The sequence below is a fragment of the Elephantulus edwardii genome, unplaced genomic scaffold (assembly GCF_000299155.1).
Source record: "Elephantulus edwardii isolate Elephantulus edwardi_28Jun2011 unplaced genomic scaffold, EleEdw1.0 scaffold00019, whole genome shotgun sequence".
Classification (NCBI taxonomy): Eukaryota; Metazoa; Chordata; class Mammalia; order Macroscelidea; family Macroscelididae; genus Elephantulus; species Elephantulus edwardii.
The window spans coordinates 6259298-6274868 of NW_006399769.1; the positions used below are offsets into that span (position 1 = coordinate 6259298).

The 15571-nt window shown below is 36.5% G+C and overlaps 1 protein-coding gene and 1 pseudogene across 1 annotated transcript in view; one reads left to right on the forward strand and one right to left on the reverse strand.

Annotated features, from left to right (window-relative positions):
- Positions 1-3797, forward strand: part of LOC102856260 — a 27957-nt pseudogene extending 24160 nt beyond the window's left edge.
- CAMKMT (calmodulin-lysine N-methyltransferase) overlaps positions 1-15571 on the reverse strand; it is a 620355-nt gene that overhangs the window by 284836 nt on the left and 319948 nt on the right. The gene's annotated exons all lie outside the window — the stretch shown is intronic.

Genomic DNA, 15571 nt, shown 5'->3' on the forward strand with positions numbered 1-15571 from the left:
CAGATGTAGTCGATCTGATTCCTATGCATACCATCAGGTGAAGTCCATGTGTATAACCTGTGTTTGTGTCTCTTATAAAATGTATTTGCAACGAGTAAGTCATTGATTTTACAAAATTCAATCATTCTATCTCCAGCCTCATTCCTGTCACCAACCCTCTGTTTTCCGACCACTGATTCTTCTTCACTATTCCCAACTTTTGCATTACAGTCACCCATTATTATCAATGCATATCACTTTGAGGAAAAAAATAATAATTAACTTCAAATGGAAAGTACAGAAACCTCGAACAGTTAAAGTAAAATTAAAGGAATAAAATGTGAGGCTTCATGATAGCATTCATTGTTATAAAACATATTATACAGTCACTGTAATCAAAACAGCTTGGTATTGGTTCAACAATACACTAATACACCAGTGGAACAGAATTATGAGCTCAGAATTCAACTCAGTCATCTATGAACACTTGAGTTTTGACAAGGATTCAAAGTCCATTCAGTGGGGCAGAAACAGTCTCTTTAATAAATAATGGTACTGGAACTGTAAAATATTGAATCAAAACCCATACCTCACAGCAGACACAAAAATTAACAGAAACGGAACAGAAGTCTAAATGTTAAACCTGAAAAGACAAAATTTCTGAGTAAAAATGAAGAGACTTAACCTTTTGCAAAAATAGGATAACAAAAATGAACTAATAGAAGAAGATGATGTAGATGAATGAGACCTCATAAATATGTAAAACATATGCCACAAAAGACTTTATTAAAAGATGAGTATGAATGAAAGTGCTACAAAATGGTACCAACTGAAACCAAGTCTTGAGGAGGTTTCAATCTTCATGCTACTTCAACTAGATAAAAATTGTATGGAAAGATGACAAATACATCTTGGGTAAAACTGAATGCAGTACCAGATTAACATTTTGTCTAAAGGTTTACATAGAAAATCTGGTGATTTATAAATCTTAGTGTGTACCTTGCCTAGTTTCATTTGATGTTATTGCTGTTTACCATTGAGTTGGAACTGACCCATAATTGACCCTCCAGTGGGTTTTCAGAAGCAGTTAGTCGACCAGGAGGAGACTGCCCATCCTCCCATAGAATAGCTGGTGGATTTGAACCACATGTCTTCGGTATTGCAGTGCAGCCTCTTGAACCTGCCATTAGAGTTGATACTCTTCAGGAATTATGTAGAAAAGAAAAGCTCATATGGAAATTGATAGGAACCACCAAGAGGAATTTAAACAGTTATGAGATGGAGTACTTGTATGACTACAAGGTAGCAAAGAACATGGTAATATTATTATCTTGTAAAATGGAAAAGATGGCCAGAGTCTACAAGTACTTGGGAACCTTTGAAAAATCTCAAATGTCTATTACTTATTCAGCAGTTCTCTAATGACAAGCACACTTTTTAATTCAAAGTTTAAAAAGGACAAACAGTAAGTATCATAAGAGTTCAGAATGAGGGTTACAGAGTGGAGTACACTCAGGGTCGTGGTATGGGGGTATGGGGGTATGGGGGTATTGTATACCAATAAAGGAGTTTTTCTTTTGCTTTTCAAGGAGAAGAACAAACTGGAGGTGGGGGTGAGGTGGGAGGGGAGAAAAGTGCAACAATGAATGAATGGAAATCCAAAATCTCTGTAAATGTTCATTGAAATTAATTAAAAAGAAAAGAAATAAACTTTGAAACCTTTCATGCTGAATGCATTGTAAAGAAGGCCAAATACATTGTAAAGAGGGCTCTGCAAAAATGGCAAGATAAAGTCAACAGAAGAAAGAATCACAGAGAAGTGTTATTTGCTGAAAATACTGTTGACTTAGAGGGCTCGACGTTGGATTTCTATCACATTAATGAATACAAACCAGCTCCTGGAATCAGTTTAGTACATTAAATTACATTTGGTTGTTCACATTCAGATTGCTTCTTTGAGAAATATTGTCCTATTGAAGCTAGGGAGTTCTTCTGGTGTATAATAAAGATTAACAAATTAAAATCCTACCTAGTGTCCCATGTATGAGTGCAACTCAAGATGTCAATGTGGACCTGATTGTCTCAACAAGGTTAGATAAAATGGCACAAAATATTCCCTCTGCATCTTTTGAATTAGCAATGGCTGTGCATAAGGTGTAAAAACACTTGTGAAGATTAAAACAATGAGTTTTTTCATGGAATATTTTGGAGAGGTAAATGAAGAAGCAGAAAGACAGGACCAGTTCTAGGACAACAAATGTGTTGTATGACAACAACGGTGTTGTATGACAACATCTTGACTATGAATATGATAAATTTACAATGGATGCAGCTCAAACAGAAATATATTTCATTTTGTGAATCACAGTTGTGACTGAAATCTTTAAAGATAAAGTGTTTTCATGGAAAACCTTAATACTCATTTTCCTTGAATGACATTATTTTCCACAAGAACCATAAGTGTTGTATAATAGCTATATTTTTATTATAAAATGAAAGGTTCAAAAGATATATCTTCAGATTCTATTGACCATATATTGTTCTTGTTATATGGCATCAAGGTACCTGTGACTCAGAGCAACAATAAGCTTTGAACCCTGACCACATTACCCCAGTTACTGTATCAATCCATTACATCTGGGGTCTTCCTCTCCCGTGCTATTCCTCTACCCTTATAAGCATAATATCCTTCTCTAAGGACAGGTCCCGCTAGGCCAGGTGACCAAAGTATGTGAGACAGAGCTTCAAAACCCTTGCCTCCAAGGAGATATTTGGTTTCATGCTCTCAAACAGACCTATTTATTCTTCTGGCAATCCATAGTATGTTCAAGACTCTTCTCCAGCACCAGAACTCAAAGGCATCAATTCTTCTACTATCTTTAGTCATTGTCCAGCCTCTGATGCATAACAACTAATTGCAAAGACCATGCCCTGGATCAGATGCGCCTTAAGTCCTTAGACTGTCATCATTACTTTTTTGTACTTTGAAGAAGTCCCTGACAGCAGACATCCCCAGTGAAATTTGTCTTTGATTTCTTGACTGCTGGTGCTAAGAGTATTGACTGTGGAGCCGAGCAAGCTGCAAGTGTAAACAATCTCAATCTCTTCTTCATCTATCATGATGCTGCTAACTAGCCCAGTGTTAAGAATCTTTCCCTTCCTGATGTTGAGCTTCAATCCATATTGAAGACTACAGTCCTAGACCTTCTGCAGCAAATGCTTCAGGTACTCTTTAATTTTGGCAAACAAGGTTGTATTATCTGTATAACAGGTTGTTGATGAGTCTTCCTCCAATTGTGACACTACATTCGTCCTCATAAAGCCCAGCTTCCTGAATGATCTGTTGTGTATACAGCTTGAAAAGGTATGGAGACTGGACACATCCCTCATGCAGTCCTTTCTTGATTTTGAACCATGCAGTGTTTCCTTGCTTTTTTCTGAGGACAGCTTCCTAGTCTTAGTATAGCTTTCACATGAACACAATCAGTGTTCTGAGATTTCCATTCTTCTCAAGGTTAGCCACAATTTGTTGTGGTCTACATAGTCAAATGTCTTTGCATAGTCAATAAACACATATAGACATTCCTCTGGTGCTCTTATTTTGGTCACGATTCATTTGAAATTGGTGATAATATCTTTAGTGCCACAGCCTGTTCTAAACCCAGATTGTAAATCTAGTAGTTCTCTGTCGATATACTGTTTCAGTCATTTTTGGATAACCTTCAGCAGGATATTAGACTTACTACTCACCACAGATCAGCCAAAAAGAGGATGTGTGCAAGTGTGGAGCTGTGACATGCTGAGGTTACCTAAACTGAACTGTCAGGAGATATGATTAAAATTTCAATTTTAGTTTTTCCTAACATAAATGGTCTTTTAAAAATACTATTATGATTATGCCTATTTAATTCCTAATTCATGTTGCAAAATATTCATTAACTGTCCTGCTGATATTTCTGAAGGAGGGACAAGACTCATCTAATGCAAACGTACATGCTCAATGATTGAATGGCAAGCATGGAAGGAAAATGATAGAAATCAACACATATATACTTGGAAAGTCTGTAAAGATAAATACCACTGTCAGTGTCTAAGAAGTATTAGCCTGATGATATAACAGTTGAAGTTCCATCCTTCAATTTGCCATATACCTTGGAGAAATAGTCAATTCAATTTGGACAAATACATAAATTCTACCTGTATTTTAGTGTCACTTATTTTCCTGTTTAATACTTGCTGTACATATATTTTAGACAATTATTTGTACATTATTTTCTACTTCTACCATTAAATTATTGGTATGTGAATGCTATTAAAGGTATAAAATTAAATGGAGGGTAAAAGAGTAAATAGACAACCTACAGACTGGAAAAAAAAATTCAGAAATAACCCATCTAGTAAGGGTTTACCCTCTCTCTTCAAGTCAATTGTGATTCACAGCCACCATCTATAGGATTTCCTTGGCCATAAATTTTTATAGAAGGAGACTGTCCATCTTTCTCCTGAGGAAGTGCTGGTAGGTTAAAACCTTTAAAACAAGGGTCTAATCTCTAAAATCTATAGAAAGCTGCAAAACCTGAAGAAGACGATGAGAAACAATCCAATCACAAGGTGGGAACAAGATATGAACAAACACTCACCAAAGAGGACATCCAAGTAGCTAGCAAGCATATGTTTATGGTCTTTTGATATTGTCAGGTGTCAAGCCTTCTGACCCATGTACAGCCCTATGTATAAAAATCCAAAACCCTGCTTAGTACAATATCCGTATAGTTACTACTCCTCTTAAGTCCCTTATGTTAGTCACTGTGTCAACTAATCTCACTGAGGGACTTTCTCTTTTTGCAGATCCTCTGTTTTTCTAAGCACCATGTTCTCTAAAGACTCCTCCTTATGAGACACTAGATTAACTGAACAAAAATGGCACTGATTTAAAACAAAGTGAAGACAACAACAACAACAAACAACTATAGTTTTTAAAAAATCAAAACCATTAACAACAAATGATGGAGAGGATATGGGAAAACTTGAATACTTATTAATTGCTGGTGGGAATGTAAAAAACTATATGGTACTTTCTAAAAACTACAACCTCCCCTCACCCCCTCCAAAAAAAGAACTAAAAGAAACAAAAAATATAACTATAATATGATACAGCAATCTTATTCTCAGGTATATGATATATATGATTCTTGTTGTTGTGGTTAGGTGAACAAATGATGGAGAGAATATGGGAAAACCTGAATTAAGTGCTGGTGGGAATGTAAAAAACTATATGGTACTTTCTAAAAACTACAACTTCCCCTCACCCCCTCCAAAAAAAGAACTAAAAGAAACAAAAAATATAACTATAATATGATACAGCAATCTTATTCTCAGGTATATGATATATATGCTTCTTGTTGTTGTGGTTAGGTGCTATCAAGTATGACTCATAATAACCCTATGAAGAGCCTACCTGAACCTTGCCCTATCTTTTGCCAAGCTCATCATCTCTGACACACTTGAGCCCATTGTTGATGTCACCATGTCACTCCATCTTATGAGTCTTCCTCTCATTAGCTTTCAAAACATGATGTCCCTTTACAAGGAATATCCTTGCCTAGCTACATGTCCAAAGCATTAAAGACTTCACTTTCCCTAGCTGCATGTCCAAAGTATTAAAGACTTTGAGACTAGAATCTACATGAGAACACCAGCAGCCTCAGCAAAGAATCACAGACCAATGTGAGACAGAGCTGCTTAGGGTAATATTGTGCCACAGAGACAAGTTTGCTGTAGGACTGAGCTTCTTTTGATTGGCAAGCATGGAGCGACACACATGGAGGGAGCAGGACAGCTAGAATTTGAGTGAAAATTATTATTAAACAAATTAGTTTGGGAGCTGTGGGAGCAGTGAGCCTTGGCGAGGAGCACCAAGCCTCAGTGGGGAGCAGTGAGCCAGTGGGGCACAGTGAGCTCCAGTGGGATCCATCAGCCAGGAGCAAGCAGGACAGCAGGAATTTTGAGTGAGGTATCTAGAGGAGGATGACTGCTGAATGCAGCACCATGTGATCCCTCTTCACCTTAAGCAGGAAAGAGTGACAGATCTGGAGCTAACACTGGGGTAACAGACCCAGTTCTTGAGGGGAAAACCAAAGCTTCCTGGTTTTCCATTCAGGTTGCCATAGATACCCCGACCACCCCCGCATGCATCTGCACGTGTGCCAACGCTACGTGCAGCCCCATGACTGTGCTTGCCCAACTCTCTTCTGGAGCAGTGACTTCAGATCAAGAACCGGCTCAACTCAAACATGAAAAATTCTACCACAGCAACGCCACAAAAGAAGCAGGCTACCTCACAATCTACACAAGTCTGAAGCAGGATGTTACCCCCTAAAAGTGTCACAGTGTCAATGGATTTCCTGAAGCCAGAAAGTCTGATGGAACCTTCTGATACAGAATTTAAAAAACAATGATTGAATATTTACAATGAGTGAAAAATAAACTTGAAGAATTACCGGACACTGCAAGAAAAAAGCAGGAAGAGTTTAAAGAAAAAATCCAAAACAATGCAGTTAAACAAATGAGCCACTAGAGGCTCTGGAAAAACAAGAAACCACAATCCAAAATATGACGTCCAATGTTTCAGATGCTGTCAATAAGAGGTATCCAAATTAGCAAAGAGGAGGTAAAATTATCTCTATATGCAAATGATATGTTAGTATACTTAAAAAACTCTAAAGACTTAGCAAGAAAACTACTGCTTAGTTGGCCAATTCAGCAAAGTTGCAAGATACAAGATCAACATACAAAAATCAATTGGATTTCTCTACAGTGACATAGAGAATACAGAATGGGAGCTAAGGAAAACAATACCATTCACAATACCAAATCACAAGATTAAACACTTGGGAGTAAATCTAACCAGATCATTTTTGTTAATGATCTATTCAAAGAAAATTACAGTACATTACTTCAAGAAACAAAAAGAGACCTGGAGGAATGGAAGAATATACCTTGCTCCTGAATAGGAAGACTCAATATTGTGAAAATGACAATACTATCAAGGCAATTTTCAAGTCAATCCCAATACAAATGCCAATCCCATTCTTCAACAAGATAGAAAATGCAATCTCCAGTTTAATTTTGAATATAAAGAGGCCCAGAACAAGCAAAGCATTCCTTTAAAAGACAAACAAGGTAGGAGGCATCTGACTCTGATTTCAAATCCTACTACACTGCCATGGTGGTCAAGACAGCATGGTACTGGTATAATGACAGCCACATAGATCAATGGAAGAGAATTGAGAACCCAGAAATCAGACCATCTACCTATGGTCAACTGATATTTTACGAGAAGATTAAATCAGTCAAGTTAAAAAGTCAAATGACTGACTTTTTAACAAATGGTGTTGGTAAAATTAGAAAACTATCTGCAGAAAACTCAAGCAATAGTCACACCTCACACCATACACAAAAACCAATGCAAAGTACATCAAGGACCTAAGACTAAAACCAAGGACTATAAACTTCATTAAAGAAAAGATTTGAAGAACTCCAGAAGCCTTAATCCACAACATGAAGTCTTCCAAGCATCCTGAAAAGCCTACAACCAGGAGAGGATAAAACAAATAAATGGGACCTTCTAAGAATAAAATTCCTATGCACATCCAAAAACTTCTCCAGCAGGGTAAAAAGGAAAAAGACAGACTGGGGAAAAATATTTGGTAATGCCATGTCTGATAAGAAACATATATCTAGAATTTATAAAATAATCACCACAACAAGATAAAGGTTAACAACCCAATTGAAAAATGGACACAGGATATGAATAGACACTTCACTAAAGAAGACATTCAGATGGCAAACAAATACATGATGAAATGTTCCAAGTTCCTAGCTTTAAGAGACATGCAAATTAAAAAAAAAAAAAACAACCCTATGAGTTATCATCTTACCCCAGTAAGAATAGAAAAATTCAACAGAGCAACAAACAACAAATGCTGCTGGTGAGGTTGTGGAAAATTTGAAACCTTTATTCACTGTTGGTGGGAGTGTAAAATGGTGCAACCACTCTGGAAGGCAGTATGACACTTTCTCAAAAAGTTGGAAATACAAATACCATTTGACCCAGCATTCCACTACGGAGAATATATCCTAAAGAAACCAGAACTGTCACCCAAGCAGATATATGCACACTTACGTTTATTGCTGCTTTGTTCACAATAGCAAAGAGTTGGAAACAACCCAAGTGCCCATCAAAAAAAGAATGGATAGAGAAACTATGGTATATTCACATAATGGAATACTATGCAGCATTGAAAAACAAGGAATTCATGAAATATTATACCAAATGGGAGACCCTGGAGGACATTATGTTGAGTAAAATATCTCAATCACAGAAGGGCAAATACTGCATAATGCCACTGTTATAAGAAAAGGGACTGACATTAGGTTTGGGGGGAAACTAACAAAAGAGGGAATAAATCATGTACCCTGCATTGAAACAGATGAGGAAGAGAACTGTTTAAAAGGGATATATGATTAGATATTATTTGAATGGCAAGAGTCTAGAATAGATGTGCATAGTAAAGTGGATTGGGGTGGGGGATTGTATAACAATGAAAGATTTTTTTGTTTTCTTCTCAAAGAGAAAAATGAACAAGGTGGGAAAGAGTGGGAAGGGAGGAAAATACGCAACAATGAATGAATGGAAATCCCAGTTTTCTATAACCTTTCATTAAAATATCAATTTCTAAAAAATAGTATGAAAGACTTTGCCTCCAAGGAGTACTCTGGCTACACTTTCTCCAAGACATATCTATTTGTTCTTTTGGCAGTCCATGGGATGTTCAGTACTCTTCTCCTGCACCACAACTCAAAGGAATCAATTCTTCTTCTGTCATCTTTATTCATTGTTCAACTCTCTAATTTTTAGCAGGTGATTGAAAAGACCATGGCCTGAATCAGTCACACCTTAGCCTTCAAACTGACATCTTTCTTCTTTGGCATTTGAGAAAGGTCCCTGACAGCAGATTTGTCCAATGCTCCTCCTGATTTCTTGACTGCTGGTTGTTGATTCCTGATCCAAATTAGATTAAAGCATTGACAGCTTTAATCCTTTCTCCATATATCATAATGTTGACTGTCGGTCCTGAGGTTAGTACCTTTGTTTTCTTTTTAATTTTAGATTGTTTACATATATTGTTTTCCACCTTTGTTTGCTTGATGTTGAAATGTAATCCATACCAAACGCTGTAGTCCCTGATCTTCTGCAGCAAGCGTTTCATATCTTTCTCATTTAAAAAAAAAGTTGTATCATCTGTAAAATGTAGGATGTTGATGAGTCTTCCTCCAAATCTGATGCCACATTCTTCTTCATATAGTCTGGGTTCACAAAGTATTTGGTAAGTATATATTTTGAATAAGTATAGAGAAAGGATACAACCCTGATGCACACCTTCCTGATTTTAAACCATGCAGTGTTCCCTTGCTCAGTTTAAAGAACAGCTTCTTGGTCTAAGCATAGATTTTTTTTCTTAGCACAATTAAGTATTCTGGGATTATCATTCTTTTCAAAGTTAACCATAATTTGTTATTATCCACACAGTCTTTGCACAGCTAATAAAAGACAAATAGAAATTCTTGTGGTATTTGCTTTCAGCCACAACCCATCTGACACCAATAATGATTATTGATATTGTTTGATAACTTTTGCATTCTGTTGGAAAACTTTCTTGAGAATGGGGCTAAGTGGATTTTTTCCTAATTTCCTGGCATAAACCAAGCACATCTAGTTTATTTCATTTGTTAGCTGAAACATGTCAATTGGTATTCTACCAATTCCTAGAACCTTATTTATACTAATGCCTTCAGTACAGCTTGAACTTCATCCATAATTATCATTGGATCTTCATATGGCATTTCCTGAAATTTCTGAATGTCAACCGTTATTTTTGGTACAGTGCTTCTGTGTATTTCTTCCATATTCTTTTAATGCTTCCTGGATCTTTCAAGACAATACCCATAGCATCTCTGTGTTGCAACTGTAGGCTTGAATTTGTTCAATTCTTACAGCTTGAGAAATGCTGAGTTCTTCTCTTTTTTATTTTCTGATTCCAGCTCTCTGCACATTTTGTTATAATATTTTGCTTTATCTCCTCAAGCTGCCTTCTGAAATCTTCTGTTTAGCTCTTTTATTTCAGCATCTCATTTTTTATACTTCTTGACGCTTTAGTGTAATTTTCGTAGTCTCTTCTAACATTCATTTTGGGGGGCTTTTCCCCCTCCTCCTTCTTTATAATGATATTTTGCTTTCTTTATGTATGATATTCTTGATGTCTTCCCACAGGTCCTCTGGTCTTCGATTATTGGTGTTCAATGCCTAAAACCTGTTTTGAGATGATTCTTAAATTCAACATATAATCTCAAGATTGTATTTTGGTTCCTGCAAACTAATTTTCCTTTTCTTCAGCTTCAATTTATACTTGCACATAAGTAATTGATGATCTGTTCCCCTATCAGCACCTGGTATGGTTTTGACTACAAATATTGCATTTCTCCAATGATTATTTCCACAAATACAGTCAATCTGACATCTGTGTAATTAATTCATCAGGTGAAGTACATGTGCAAAGATGCTGTTTGTGTTTTTAAGAAATATATTTGCTATGAATAAATCACTATTATTGGATGTATTCAAATCAATCTCAACTCTTAGCTCTCCTTTGCAAAAAAGATTGAAATGCTGTGCTGTCCTCACAATTTCCACTTAAACTCATTGTTATAGTCACTGTGTCAATCTATCTTTTACTTTTCCCAGCATGATATACTTTTCCAAGGAGCTCTGGTGGCCTAGTGGTAAGAAGTTGCACTGCCATCCACCAGATGCTCCATAGGAGAAAGGCAACTCCCCCTGTGCAATTTATAGCCTCTGGAAATCCACTGGAGGATCCGCTGTGAGCTGGTTCCTTCTTGATGCCACAACAACAGTCTCTTCTGACAATATGTCCAAAGTATGTGTGAGAAAATCACACAGTTTTTGCTTTTAAGGAGTGGGAGATCTAAAAATATTGACATAAACAGAAATGTACACACATCATTGCCTGATTTACCCATATTGTTGTTGACTACAAGTCAGAACTGTCCCATAGCTGCCCCTCCAGTGGTTTTTCAGAAGCAGTAATTACATGGTAGGAGATTGCCCATCCTTTCCCACAGTAGCACATAGATAGAAATAACCAAAGTTTTCAGCATGAGGGCATAAACAAATTGTAGTATATACATATAATTGGAATACTACACAGTTATGAATTTATGAAATATATAAATCTGTTATATATAACATGAATGAGTCTGGAGGGTATAATGCTAAGTGAAGTAGGTTGAGCACAAAAAGATAAATATTGTGGGACAGTATTTTGTCTCATTGTCTTTAATAAGACAACAAAGAAAAATACAGAAACCAATGTTTATTGGTGTTCGCCAGGAAGAAGGTGAGGTAGTATTGAGTTAGTGTGCTTTATACCTCAGAATGGCTAATTTTTTTTTTCATTAAAGAACTGAAATAAAAATATGGACTTAGTAAGCATGGCACAACCAAAGTGTAAATTAGTGTTTAGGTACATTTACATGCATATAAACAAACTGGTATTCAGGTAGGTACAGAAGTGCATATATTTGTAAACAGATAGAAGTACCTATTTTTTTAAAAAGAAAGAAGTCTCAAATTCACTGCCATTGAGACTTACAGCAACCCTTCACAGGGTTTCTGATAGATCCTTAGACATAACTAAACACCTTCCAACACTGGTTTTCTGGGTTTTAAAGCTTAGAACCATAGCATCATGAGAAAACAAATTCAGTATCATAACATGGTAACACAATTTGCATGTAGTGAAGTGAAGTGAAATTAATAGCAGCTAGGGTCTGAAAAGATTTTTAATGACCATCTAAAATGTACTTATGGGTCTGTACTTGCCAGACGAGAGCTCTGGTAGCCAAGTTGTACCACCAACCCAAAGCCAAGAGGTTGAATCTACAATCTTGTTGGGGTATAAAGATGGTAAATTATGCTACTTATTGACTCTGAAAATCTGTTGTAGGGTCAGCTAGGAGTTGGTTCTGACTCTACAGTACAAAATAATAACAAAATCTTGCCAGTAGTCAAACAGTAAGAAGGCAACCAAAGCTCTTTGAACAAGCAAGTGTGTGTGTGTGTGTGTGTGTGTGTGTGTATGTGTGTGTATAGATTTCATTTGCTTTGAGATTAGAAAAACTAGATGGTGCTTAGCAAGACTATAGTACAATAGTTGGTCATCAATAAAATGGAAAAACACATATAATGGTTGTTGTTGTTATGTGGCATCAAGTCGCTTGCAACTCATAGCGGCCCTATGTACAACAGCCCTAAACTCTGCTCTGTCCTGTGCCAATTGCACTGTCTCTGACACTCTCATCGCGATTAACCCAGTCATTGAATCAATCCACCTCATAGAGGGCCTTCCTCTCCTGCACTGTCCCTCCACCCTCCCAAGCATGTTGTCCTTCTCCAAGGACCAGTCTCTCCTTACAACATGTCCAAAGTATGTTAGGCGGAGCCTCGGAACCCTTGCCTCCAAGGAGTCACCCGGTTTAACCCTTTCCAGGATGAATCTGTTTGTTTTCCCAGCAGTATTCTCAATACTCTTCTCCAGCACCACAGCTCAAAGGCATCAATTCTCCTTCTATCCTCCTTGGTCATTGTACAACTCATTTCATCATAATACTTTGCTTTGTAGTCCCATGCTGCCCTTCAAAATCTTTCGTTCAGATCCTTAACTTCCTGACTTCTCCTTGCTTTGGCTTCTTGGCATTCTAATGCAAAATTCAGAGTCTCTTCTGACATCTTTGTCAGTCTTTTTTCTCTCCTCTCTATTAGTAATTTTGCATTCTTCATATCCTTCCACAACTTGTCTGGTCACCATTCATTAGTTTAAGGCCTCAAACCCATTCCTAAGATGGCTTTTTAATTCAGGTTGTATAAACTCAAGGTCAAATTTATTTTTATTTATATGTTCTGATTTTCTTTAGCTTCAGTTTGAACTTGCATATAGGTAGCTGTTGGTCTTTTCCACAATCAGCACCTGGCCTAGTTTTCACAGCTGATACTGAGATTCTCCAACAATTCTTCCCACAAACGTAATCAGATTCCTCTGTAGACCGCATGTAGGCCCATGTGTATAGTCACTGTATTTCTTATAAAAGGTATTTGTAATTAATAAATCACTGATTGTACAAAGTTCTATCATTTTATCTCCAGCCTCATTTCTGCCATCAAGCCCATGTTTTTCGACTACTGATCCTTCTTCCTTGTTCCTAACTTCTGCATTCATGGCACAGTAGACTCAACAGCACATAACAACAACAATAACTCATAGTTTACACACACACACACACACACACACACACACACACACAGAGCGAGAGATAGAGCCAACCAGATAAATTGAAATAGCAGTGAACTTTTTAAGACTACTTGTCAAAGACACTCTTTAAACCTAAAACTGAACCTATCCCTGTAGATCAATATTTAACAAGATGTCAGAGAGGCACACAACATAATGGATATTGCTCATAAGACTGATTCCCTACTTAAAATCTTCCTGTATCAGATTAAAAGGTCAATAATTACTGAAAAGATGAGAAGATAATGGGGCAAGGAATTGAGTAACCAAAAAGGAACAAATAGAACATAATAAAGGAGAATGTTGATACGTTCTAATGAATATAGCTCCTATCATTTAATAAATTATGTGTAAATTACCAAATAAGAACCTATCATTAAGTGTAAGCTTTCACCAAAAACTTAATCAAATATAGCTTTTTAAAAAAGAGGGCGTCTCTTTCCTATTGCCAAAGGGGCCCTTTAGAGTAGTGAGAGAAGATGCTCACCCTGAAACCTACAGCGTCCCTTTTCAGCAGGAAGTAGCTAAGAGAATACACCGTCCCCTTTTCCTTAAGAATCAGGGTGAAGTCTCTCTCAGGGAGGAGTGATAGGGAATGGCAAAGGACACACTGACAAAGGAGATGAATCAGAACTGGCTTTGACAAGCACTGTGGCAATGGGACAATTAAAACAGACTTTCGGGGGGGGAAGAGGAATGAACTGCGGGGGAGGGTAAAGAAAATAGTGCAACAATGAATGAATGGAAACCCAAAATCTCTGTAAATGTTCATTAACATTAATAAAATTTAATAAAAAAAGAGGTCTTCTCTTCCGTCTCATATCTACAAATTATTCTTCTATCTAAACCACCCGCCGCTCACATATACACCCACATGCTGACCTTGCAGAGAGTTTTCAGAGGCAGTAAACTCTATAGGATGAGATTGTTATTCTCACCTTTCTCTCTTGGAGAAACTAATGGACTTGAATTGTATGTCTTTGGTTTGACAACACAACTCCTTACCAGTTGGTCACCAGAGCTCCCCGTCATCTTTCTACAGCACTACCTAAATTTTCCTGTTCATATCTAATCTAGTACATCTATATATACTGTCAAAAAGGAGTAGATTTAAAATATTAGTTCTAGTTCTCCCAAAACACAATTGGAAACTAAATAATTGCTTATTTATTTTAAAAGTCCTGAAGTCTTGCCATCCCATGGATCTGTGAGGACTCATGATACTCAGATGATTTAACATCTAGCTCAAAACACCTCTTATTTCTCCTGTAAGTAACTTCCTAAAAGTACACAACATAACCACACCCCTAGTCTGTTTTTTTAAAGCTAACATATGCAACAACATCTTGATATCCTACCAATCCTGATGATCCGCTTAAATCATGGTTCCCAAATTGTGTTTCATAACCTAAGTAGTACATACCTTAGTGTTTGATGGTTTTCAAAATAGCTTTGTTGATGTTCTTATAAATTATTTAAAAAGCCTATTGTACAGGACAACTTTTTCATTATTACACAACTCTGATCAAGTTTAAAGTAGCAGAAGCAGGTAAGAACAGCTATCACTATTAGTTGTTTTCATAATCTATTACTCATACTGTTGTTAGTATCAATAACAATAAACATTTATTTAGCCTTGACTGCATGGAAGGAACTTTCTTTTCCCTTGTAAATAAATTAGTATCTCCACTATGATGAGCCTCAGATAATAGTATTTTGTTAAGTTCCTAGAATACAGTTGTTTGAAAGAAGATGATAAATCTATTCCTCTAACAGGTTTAGTATTGTCATAGAAATTTCATCATAGTTCAGTTTTAAATTAATTGCACAGTAGATCTACTCCTCTATCATTCTCTCATAACAAGTCTAATCATGATTGCTTTGTATGTCTTCATTTGGCACACTTAAGTTTTATTCATTTAACAGGATTATTTATTAACCAGCCATTTATTGAATAGAGTTGAAAGAAAGGAACACAACAGATCTGATACAAAGTGCAGCAGATATATCATTAGGATTATTTTTATTTCAGGTATTCATTTAAATGGGCCTCATTGTATTTGAGGGAAATAATACTTATGAGATGAATATTTTCCCTAAAAATATTTATCTGGGCTTTATGAAATACCTGATCTGAGGATAAAAGTAAAAATTAGCAGGTTAGC